At 35.6% G+C, this 12228-nt stretch overlaps 1 protein-coding gene across 4 annotated transcripts in view; it reads right to left on the minus strand.

Moving 5' to 3' along the window:
• Positions 1-12228, minus strand: part of FHIT (fragile histidine triad diadenosine triphosphatase) — a 504434-nt gene that overhangs the window by 444142 nt on the left and 48064 nt on the right. For all 4 annotated transcript variants that reach the window (XM_015875326.2, XM_032447238.1, XM_015875327.2 and 1 more), the window contains one exon: positions 983-1048. The gene's annotated coding sequence lies outside the window, so the exon portion shown is untranslated. The remainder of the gene's footprint in view (positions 1-982; positions 1049-12228) is intronic.

Here is a 12228-nt window from a genome sequence, read left to right on the forward strand (position 1 = left end):
CACGCTGTATAGACCAATATAGGCATAGCTATTCAAGAACTACAAGTACTGAAATGATACAGGGGCAGGCAACACCTCTCAAAATGATAGCCACAACATGGATTGCAACTGCTGGAGTTATAGAAACAAGGAGAATCCGGTGAATGTTCCAAGTGCTCAGATACAGTGCAGACATCAACCACAATTATTTGTTTCAAACAAAATTCACTGTGGGATGAAAAAGCTCTCTTATTTTTTTTTTTTGCTATTCTGCTATGGACAACTATTGAAAAAAATGTATTTGTCTCACAGCCACAATATTTAGCTCCACATTACCTACTGTCATAACTCAGCTTATGTCTAGTGATACTAGGCTTATCACCATGTCTAGTGATAAGCATTAAAACTATTAAATTTGGTGAGGGATGTAACATTTAAACTCCTCAAAAAGGCAAAGCGCTTCCTGATTAGTCTCCCTCAATCCTCATCACTAACCTACAAAGGACTTTTTTTTTTTTCATCTGATTATTGATGCTCAAAGAAAAGAGTATCTGCTACATTGAAGATGCACCTAAATTAAGTTTCCTGGTACAAATTAGAAACTTTGACATTTAAAAAGAATTTTAATAGGGTAATAAACTCAAAAAATTTCATAACTCCAGATAAGATATGAGACATCTCTGACCTACCAGCAGGTTACACCATGAAAACCATCGTTAAACTCTCAAGAGGCAGCAAAACAATATATATTTTAGAGTTATTTACTTGAGTCATAAAGACAAAAACAAAGAAAGATAACATAGCCTACTTTTATCACTTTCTTCACAAGAACTTCATAAATACTTCACAAAATTGTGGAATTTGCATTGTACTCAAAGAGGGACTGCAGAGTGCAGCATTTGATATCTTAAAAACTGTATACCCAAAAAGGTTTTAAAACATTTAAAAGAGGTTTTAAGTGCTCAGAAACCAAAAAGTAAATGACACGAAGGTCAAAACTTACATATTTCTTCTTAACAATTCCTTGGGGCTTGACTTCTCACCACGTGTTATTGTTCGGGTAAGTAACCTGTAATACACAAAACACCATACTCATTATTTCTTGGCAAGCAATACAATAAAAAGCTTTAACATTACTTTCAAATAACAGGTATCTGATATTCCATTAAATGATGCTTTGAAGAAAATAAAATTCTAATTCCCATTCTAGTTCATCTTTTCCCTCAATTACTTGCTATAATCAATGTTTTTATGACCAGCTGACATCCCTGTTGCCTCCTGTAGGACTTCTACACCCCCGTTCTGCCATAAGCATTAGGTTGCTTCAATTCCACTGCTACACACTAGGAGAAAAAGATTCCTGAAACTACTCAAAGAGAATCTCTGTAGCACTCACTGAAAAACATGAGACAGGTTGGTAGAAACATACTGATTTTGGAAAGTAAATTAATTTGCTGCTTTACCAAAACTGGAAACAAGTAACAGTCATAATAGCTAGCTTTAATGGAACACTATCTGTGCAACCAAATGGATTTTAGTACACTGAAAGATGGAAAGGGGAGGGAAGGTAAAGGAATTAAAATTATTAGAAGGCTAAGATGTTCTCTACATGACCAGAACAGACCTTCATTACTAACAGGTTTCCTTTGCGAAAAAAGCTCAAAGCAGCTGCACACACTAATTATGTAAATTTGACTCCATATCTTGTCCAGAATACCTATTAATTTAACATTACCACTGCCATCCAGGGAAGGGAGACAAGCATTCAGTGCATGGTGCACACTGTATTTGACAATAAACATTAAAAGGACAAGCTTTCGTTTACAAAAATGATTCACTGCTGGTTTAAACTTATTTACTCTGTATGCCCTAATATAGATTAAGAAGGAAAATACACCTGATGATTACTGGGGAAGATGCACAACGTACAGTTAAATGCATCATCCTCCTTACTCTAAGAACTAAGCAAAACTGAAAGTATAGTTATGAGAACTGCACCACATCCCCGCACTTTGTTACTTTACCTCTCACTCATCATATTAAGAGATCACTTTATTGATATTTTACAACCAATGTTTGCAGATTTTTTTTCTTAACGCTAACAAATATAATAAAAATAACAAAAGTATAATAAAAAAAAACTACTTTAGAACAAGCCAGATAGGGTTTGTGTGCAATTAAACACCTTCTGTTAATCCAACGAAAATCTAGTAGGAAGCAGAGAAATACTCAGGAGTGCTGCTACTTAGTCTGAATATGAAAGCAGACAGAACACTGGAAATTAATACAGATACCAGTGCAACAATAATGAACACTTCTTGCAGGATCAGAGCCTTTCTCAAATTTTACACTGTGTAAGCAATATGTTTTTAATGAAAAGTTATTTCTCAGATTTTCATCTTCAGTGCTCCGAAGATATCAACAGCAACAACAGTGCAGTGTAGCTGTTTCTTCTTCATTTGATCACAAACCAGAACAATACAAACATAGACACATTTGAACAAATATTGAAAAACAGGACAGATGCTCTCAATTCTTGTGCACCCTTGAAGCTGATTTTAAGCAAAGGACATGAATTTAAACAGACAAATAGCAGTAGTAAAAACAGCACCTTCTCCTGCTGTACCAAACAATGATAATGAAACAAGGAGCAGAACATTATAACTACATTTGGGTAAAGTCTTGGGTAAAGGATGATTCAAAAATTAGGATTACAATACGCTTTATGCAGAGAGGAAACAAGCTATTCATTCTTCAAATGAAGAAACAGATAAACCTTTAAGGTTTAAGGTTCAGTATACAAAATTCTGTATAATTAGTTAAGAAAATGAAATTTGAGTTTTTATATTTATAGATATTAAACTAGGAAAGAAACATGGTGTGACCCCTGAAATTTTTCCTGCCCAATTTATCTGCTTGAAAAGCATTTAACTGAATACAAAAGCAGCACACATATGTAGTCTACATTTTACAAGATTTGTCTCTTCTTCCAATTTATCCATGTAGAGTGTGAGTTTATCTTGGTATTTCAATTGGTTATTGTTAAATATCATGCTTACGGGGAAAAAACAAACAAAAACTCTAGATTTTCTTAACTGTCAACTTTTTTTCCATAATTGTTTTCCATGCTCTTTGAAAACAGTCTCTTAATAAGAAGACCTGTCATTCTGGCTAAAATTTGCCTTTGGAGACTAAACTTGCTCTGTCAGGTTCTTGGTAGATAAGGAACAAAACAGCATACTTCAGCTGAGACTGCAAAAGGCAGATGAGAAGCTTAATGGAAGCAATGAAATAATATAATTCCTATAGACATGCAGAAGAATTAGCAAATCTGAAGCCTACGTGATATTGAGTTCTAAGACAACTAACAAGCTAAAAAGATACAGGCAAATTTCAACATACGTAATTCAGTAGGTGTAGATTCATTTAATGGGAACCACTCCAAAGTGTAAATGGCAGCATGGCAGAAATCACAAAAGGTGCTTACCAGTAAATTTAATTTTATACAATAGCATAAGTTTCAGTAAAACTAGTGTATGTAAAAGCTGAACTGACACTCAGGACCAATAAAGGTTTAATTACGTATCTTTATATAGAACTTGCAGCTCAGGAGTGTAAAGAAGCCATAGCGATAACATCACAGCAGTTTCCTGAGGACATCAGTAGGTGTCTATAACATAGTTGGTATTTATTAAGTCATGTTCAAAATTACATTTCAGTGAAACAAAAGCACGCGTTGATGAAGCAGGGACAAAACCCAAGAATGCAATCAAAATAATTGCAGGAAGGAGTGTTCTTAGAGCAGTTAATTGACAAGTTTTCAGGCTAAGAGGCAACTGGAGAGGACTGCTGCAGCTGAGGGCAAATCAAAGCCTTTTGTTCAATTCCTAACGCATTAAGGGAAATACATTTCTTTAGCCTTGCGAATACATAGATTTATTCATTATAATTCGAACATCCATTTCTTTCAATAACTTTCGGTCTTGGTAATTGATTAGGTTAAAAGAAAAGTATTAAGCATGTGCAGATAAGAAGTTGGCATCATCAGAGACACTTGAATCTCAGCAGAAAGCTCTATAGAGGAAGTTCGTATAGCAAACAGCTTGCTCCTATGCTTGCTGTATCTTATTCTTGCCCTCTGCTCCACAGTGCACTCTCCTGACATGCTTCTGGACTTAAGCTACGAGAACTCCACAACAGCAGCAATTCTATGTGATTCAGAGATACTCATGAGTAACATCTGAAAACATGATCCCTGTTAGGACAGTGTTATCTTCTAAAGTATATGCATCACCTTAACTTGTTCTAGGTCAAAAGCCACATGAAACAACACAAAATATATCAGTAAAACATCAAAATTAACAAATTTCCTTCCTATTTCCTCTGCCTAAAGGATTTAAAAATTTGCTACAAAACTAGCAATAGACTCAGTACACAATATTAATTTTTCTTCCTCCTCTGCATCCAGTACCAATAAAAGCTTTAATTTCAACCAAATTCTAATGTATATTGAAGAATATCTCTTTGGTCAGTCTGCTCCTCCACGTCTTTAAGACTGGAAGCAGTAACATCTTGATTGTAGGAACTGTCCTTTAGGTATAGATCCAGTGTGACAGCTCCTGCCATTTATTTTCCCCATTTCTCTTTTCATAACAGCACACCACCTACTCACATATATTTTTCCATTATTCCACGTGGAGCTTTTGTTAGCATCCACTTTTCCTTTAGAACAACAATGAATTAACAGCCTGTCAGAAGGATTTGATGGTCAGGGACCGACAGTGACACAAAGACAAAAATAACAGAGGCAGAGATTACATGGGAATCATAACAGACAAACAAGGAAACTTTAGATCATGGAGATGTGGAGAAGGGGTGGCAGAAGGATGAGGTCAAGAAATAACTGAAATGCAAGGACAAAAATCACAGAAGAAAAAAGCATAATAAGAATATGACAAACTTCTGGAGCTACAGCCCTTTTTATACAATGACGAGCCATGTGAACTCAGATCCTGCTTATTTGTGACTGCAGGCACCTAGCAGACTGTTACTTTTTGTTGGTGGTTTCTTTTTTTAATGTCATCAAAAGAAAACATCTCACCAGAGATTTTACAGAACACTTTTCTTACCAAAATAAAGCAATGCATGCAGAGATTTCCAATGGCTGGCACAGAAAAAATAGTTCATCATCAAACATGGTTCTCTGCATTAGAACAAGTACCACGCCCTAGAATTTATTAATAAAACTTTGGTTTTTTTTCTTTACATTGCAATATTACAGAACAGAATAGGCAGAAAGAGCATCAACATTAAGTGATCTCTGTTTAACTGATTGGTCCTCGGTTGTTACAAGTAAGCCTAGTTTTCTTACCTGAAAGGAGCAGAGAGTACTGGTTATCACGAACAAGTAACAGTGCAGTATAATTGCACTCTGGGGATTCCAAAGCATTTAGAGATGTTTTAATTATTTGAAAAACTTCCAGTAAGCACTAAATATCCAAAACAGCACCTGCACTCAGCTAAGTCGAACTCGCTGTGCACCACTTCTGAGAGTTAAACCATTTAATAAAAGATTATGCAAAGTTCACTGAAAAAGCCACACAAGAGACCAAAGATCCAGAGACCTTTTATACTTTTACAAAGTATTAATTTGGTACACATGAAGTTGAGAAAACGGGTTAGAAACAAGGCACAGATGGTTTTCTCAATTGGGAAAAGAAGTTTGTGTTAAATTTTTACTGAAGGAATTAGGCTTTAATGGCCAACTTATATAATATTCTACAAATTGACAGCAGAGTCTGGCAAAAAGAGCATAATAATGAAGGATTTAACACCATCATTTTGCTAATTGAAAGGACCTGACCTCATCAGGATCATGCACTGCAAGTGAGAACGATAACACTGCAAATTATCACTGCTTTGCAGATGCCAGCATCTCCAACTTGTAAAGAGAATGGGAATAAGCACATTAAATTCTATTGATTAAAATTTAGGCTTTTTTCCCACCAATATATATGGTGCTGTAGAAGCTTTAGAAACAGGTAGGGATAAAGAAGGTAAGGCAAAAAGCTGGTGCTCGCAGTCTTTTCTTCCCAAATTAAATTCCTCAGAACAAATAATTTATTCCTATTATCTCATATAAACATACCTTCTTCTACTGTAAAGCTATTACCCCTTGTCCTACCATTCCCTGACAATGACTCTATCCTCACCTTCCCTGTAGGTCCCCCTTGAAGCACTGGAAGGCCACAACATAACTCCTTGGAGCTTTCTCCTGCCTGTATCCAACACTCACATTCGTTCTTCGCAGGAGAGGTGCTGCAGCCCTCTGATCACCCTCACAGCCCTCCTCCAAACCTTCTCCAACAAGTGTCCATTCATGCCAGAGCCCAGAGCTTTAAGCAGTACTGCAGCTCAGGCCTCACAAGAGCAGAGCAGAAGGGAACAACCAGATCCCAGGCACTGTGAGCTGCACTACAAATACTGCCGTCATTTAAAATATAAGCTGTTCCACATGTCATTTGTATTGATACTCTAGTTAGTTCCACAGTATTCCCAGAGATGACAGATGAGAGGCTTGTAAGTGGTGATGTATGCACACAGTATCGACCCAACCTTACAAACTTTACTTAGGCACTTTGCCTTTACTTATACAAATAGTAATACTGAAGTCAATCAGATGACTTAAGCTAAAAACCTGACTCACAAAACAAAGAGTTAGAAAAGAATCATATGGACTTCACAATGTAGTTGTAGACAACTCTGCCTCCAAGATTTCTTTCCCTATCTTTGAAGAACAGTGTCCTGAATACATACAAGCAAGAGGATGTGAGTGCTGGAAATATTCAGTTCTCTCAAGCTACTTTTCCCTTTGATAAAAGTATATTCAGTATATACATACACTAAAAATTTCACATTACTGTTCTTGGCATTTAATTAGAGGGTAAAGGAAAACGTGAAGGACTAGAATTTTAAGCATTGGTTTAATAACCTTTATCCAGCTCATTTCTGAATGATTTTCTTCCTCTCTAGAGAGGCTTCTAATGTCAAACACTGGTATTAAGGTGAGCCATGGTTACTGAAGAGGCACACAGAAGGCACATGACAAAATTATTAATTATGGGAAGGAATTAGGGAAGGAGTCTGAGTATCCATTTCACTCAGTAGATTCTATCCTAAAATGGTATTTAAAACTGAACTGAAATATACTTTCAGTAGCCAATAGCCACTAAGGCCTTATGGGTGTCAATAAAAGCCGAGGATTCAGGATGTCATTTAAAAACCTACACATGAGATTTTTAGAAGGCATGAGAAATTGAGAAGAGAGAAAGATTCAGAAATACAGAAAAATAAATCAGGCATTTCTATATCTAAGACAGAAAGTTAAACAGTTTCAATACAATAATGTTAAATATACTCATACACACTGCTGTTTGCTAGTTCATTTTTCAGATTTCTTTCTTTAACACCAACAGAATAAGCTGGTCAGCCCCATTTTCTGCTCTTCCTGCTATACTGATATCCAGCACCTCATTCACTTACACAAAAAGGTATATGTTCGAATACATTTTATATATACATATATATATACACACATACACACATATGCTGGAGGAACAGGATGGAAAAGATGGGAAAATGAAAATGAATTATGTAGGCTGGCTCAATATAGTGCATAAAGCCTGTAAAATTCATTGCCATTGGCTGACATTTCTTTCAGATGCCTCTTCTGTTATTATAGTCGTCCATTATTAGAAGCTCAAAACATTATGAAAATAATTTCTCTGTACCCCAAGTAAAACCAACAAACAACCAAAAAAATACCTCACAACTACAAACCTTTCCAAAAATTGAAAGCTTTCCACAAAGCTTTCTTCAGAAAAGTATACTTGTCATCTCCACTGAAAAACTATAATGTCAGTCTTAGGCAAATAAACATTTAGAATGAAATCTGGTTAACCAAATGTAAAGCCAAATAAATTATTTAACAACTGAGATTAATCTCCACACCACCTCCGGTCACACTTTCAAACAGTTGTTTCACATCCAATTGAAGTAATGCTATTATTAGGGACACAGTTTCATTAAATATAATTTCATGAGGCTGTCACACTGCCATAATTAACAAAAGGAGAACTAAAGCAAAACAATAAACAAGCACCGACTTTAGCCAAGGACTTGCATGTCAACAGTGACCATCATCAAAACTTGATTTGTGAAATAAAATTAATAAATTTACGTCTTACAGCAAAACCTAAAACAGAATTCCAATGCAAAATTTAATTCATTAACACTGGACAACCATCTAAATAAATCCAATTACATGCCATCTCACTGCACTTAATCATATTGTATATACTTGCGTACGTCATAACAGACAATGCGTATTAAATCTAAGATCATCTTATTCTGTAAGTTTCCTTATCACATGTTGCAGAGAGGGCTGTTCAGTAGTTACTGTTAGTTGGTATTTCTAGTAGGAAAGCTTTTTGATGAAAAAACATGAAGAATTCTTGACTACAGCATTGTGTTCCTCTCCAAAACTGCGTTTTAAATGAAAAAATCCCATATATTCTTAAAACGTGCAAGTGTAAGCTCTGCTTCCAGACACACAACTGCTGATTACCACAATTATAACAAGCATCTCCTGTTCCATACAGATAAAGACTAGACATATAGGCCTGCTAATTCCCTCCTGCCAGACCTCTAGCTTGGTATTTCTTTCAGTCCTTCCTCTTCCCCATCCTATTTGTCTTCTAATATTTAACTCTTTTTGATCATACATGTCTTTTCTTTGTTTTGCAGTTGTTTTCCTTGGAACAAACCAGGACGTGCCTTCTCCTCTGTGATTTTCTTGGGTATGAAAGCAGAAATTCTTCATCATCATAACAATCACCTGGCACAATTATACATCAAGTGCCCCATTGTTCACACCTGGTGATCCATATGAACAGAACTCTGATTTATTTTTAATCACTCCTTTATTATTAAGTCCAGAGGTGAAACAATCTCTGCACTACTGGAATTCCATCCCAAAAAGTGTTGTGTCCCCAATTTTATGCTGTCTTCTCTAATGACAGAGCGTCATTATCTGTAGTTAATGTTTTACATCTCACATAAAATACTCAACAGGATTCAAAAAAGAAAAAAAAGAAAAAAGAAAAAATAGGAAAAAAAAAACAACCCCACAATGAGTGAAGAAAGAAGAACACACTGAAACCAAACTCTCTAAAACATCCCAGTGGATATCTCCTCACTCATGATCACAGAAAGCAAGATAAACCTCTCCGAATACAGTACAAAATAAGTAACTCTCCTCCCTCTTTCTCACTACCCTTTCTGTATAACTCAAACAATGTAAAATACATTTCTAGTGTGCACATCTCAAGCTTGCAGATATCTAATATTTCATTGGAAAGCTTATATTGCTAATATTTATTTAAAAGATAGAATTTGACTGCAGATCAAGATAGACATCTTTAAACATGACTAATATCCAACCCTTCATTTCAGTATCTTAAATGAAAGCTTTATACCAACCTAAACTCAAGCAGCTTGTAGAAATGAATAATAGCCAAAGCTTCACTTGGAGTTGCTTGTATATTATTGGTGAACAAAGCAGATGCATATATTATATTCATTCCTTCAGAATAATGATAATAGAACATGGTAACTTAATAAATTTTTGGAAAGCTAAAACTGTATATAATGTGCTTATAATTAATCTGTTATAATCTGTAAGTAACTAACTCTATGCAATAACTTCTTACAAATACCATTTATGGTGGTTTAAAATCAAGCAAACCCTCTTTTGCTGGATAAAAGCCAAGATGCATTTTAGCCTTCCAAATACACTAAGCAGGCTTCATTATGATTTGCATCATTGAACTAACACGCTAATCCCAATTTCAGCAGGAAGCTCACATAGAAGAAAGTGTATAACAATGTTAGCCTATCAGATATAATTTGGGCTTCCAAAACTAAGTATTTCCATTTCAAGTTGAAAATAATCTGATGTTTTTGTCCAGAAAACACTTTATTCGCACAACATTATCCTAATTCTTACAAATATCAGAACATTGAACTTCACTAATGAATTGTATTCACGGAAAGCCCGAATTGTGAATGCGAAAGGCCATGTTTGTCATAAATAAGAAAAACAATACATTCGTTAAAAGAGGACAAGCAGTTTTTATGAAAGCCATTCCTGCTCTTCCCATTACAGGGAAAGAAATCACAGTGGGACTACTAAGCTCAGCATATATTTGGCAGTTCAGTAACCAGATACGCTATAAACTACAGAATCAGCTATTTCTGAACTTCATTAAAGAAAGCTTTTATTTTTAAAAATTAGAACCAAAGATGAATGCAAGTGCAGGTTACTTATTAGAAATAACATATCATCCCTGCACTCTAATATTTTATCATCAAATGCCTTTCTTTCATAGCTTCTACTACACTCCTTTAGATTTTATGGTACCCCTATTTCTCATTGCCTGCACCCAGCTAACTACTCTTCTACCAGGTCTACCCTCTTAAGAACCCCTTTTTTTTTATTCTATAGCTTGGCAAGTGTTGCACCTTTGTAAGCACAGCCTGTTCTCTTATTATGTAAGTTCTCTGACTCCTTTCAACAACATTCTATCTCTTTGTGTGATAGCGATCATTTCTGACCTTATCACCAGGAGCCAGATAGTTTACTGCATATATTTTTCAAAAACAATAAGAAAGAAAAATTAGAAAGGTTTCATAAAAATAACAGAGCAAAAAATTGGCCTGGTGTCTACAATGAATCTTCATTTACCAGTTGATGGTCAGCAGAAAGAGATGTCAAAGGTAATAATTTACATAAAGACTTTTGAACAAAACAGGATGCAGAGAAGAGAAATGCTGATTGAGGTTTCACATTCCTAATAATTTCTGCTGCTGAGACAGCTGGCTGCTGTGTTCAGCACTTTGCAGGACTCCCCTTCACACCTAAATGAAAAAATTTACAAAAGCGAATACCAGATGTTACAAGGTGAGGGATCACCACAACCAGATCCGAGTGCAGAGTATTTGCATATAATCTTGCGGTTGCATACAAACGACATTCTCTTGGGTTTGCATTTCCAAGAAAGAGCAGCATTTAAGAACTCTACACGCTTGCTGATAATTATTACCAATCCAGTTGCACATTTTAAGATACTAGAGGCTGTTCTCTGACAGTATTAAGTGGAATATGGAAAAATTGTGTTGCAGCACTATGTGGTTTAGGTGGATTTGTCTGTGTTATGGGTTTAGAGACAAAGAATTCCTTTTTATTTAAGCACGCCTTTACTGCTGAAAGAACACATCACAAGCACCCACATTTAAGCATTATTTGAGTTAACCACCCATGAATTCAGAAAATAGGAAGGCTGATATAGCCTGATAAAGCCACTAAATAAAGTCTACCATTCATACAGCTGCCAAATATCTACTACCTTCCTTGTCCCTGTTTCAGTGCAAATCTTTACATCTATATCACAAACTCCCTAGTCAAAACAAACTGGAAGTGAAGGAAGTACCCTCCAGCAAAGCAGAGAATGGTCAGTGTTTAGCCAAGCCAAGAATAAACATTAGAGTTCACTGCTACTTTTAAATAGGACAACAGAAACAATATGGCTTCTGCTTTCTTCCTCTATAACCCTTTGTTCTGCTCTTTCAAGACAGAAAAAAATACATCACCTATTTCTGCTAACAGACTATTTTGCCACATAAAAAACATCAAATTTTTAAAGCATTTTTTTTCTGATCACTTTTGCATCTTAACATCAGAACTCTTTCTCAGCCTCTGTAGGAAGAGATGGCTTTGCAGGACATGTGGGAAAAGACTATAGACAAAATATAAATTTTGACTTTGTTGTAATGCAAAATTGATTTGGAAAAAGGTGAGCTATCCACATCAAGGAAGATGGAGGAGTCAAGGAGAGGGAATAGAGAACAAAAGATAACTTCACCAGCAATGTTCAGGTTGGCTGGATTTAAGATATTTCATTTTTATGTTTATCACAATAAAAGTAATATAAAGCAGCAGATCTGTAAACAACAGATGCTCCTAATGAACAGTAAAACATGAAAATGAAACCAACCAACTTGAGGTTTTAATATTCTCACAAAAACTCCCAGTACTTCCTCATGTTTGATAGCACTTTGAAGGGCTTACAGAACCAAAGAGAAGAACACAAATTCAAAATGACAGAAAAAGAGCACCGTGCATGACTTAGT

The sequence above is a fragment of the Coturnix japonica genome, chromosome 12, assembly GCF_001577835.2.
Source record: "Coturnix japonica isolate 7356 chromosome 12, Coturnix japonica 2.1, whole genome shotgun sequence".
Classification (NCBI taxonomy): Eukaryota; Metazoa; Chordata; class Aves; order Galliformes; family Phasianidae; genus Coturnix; species Coturnix japonica.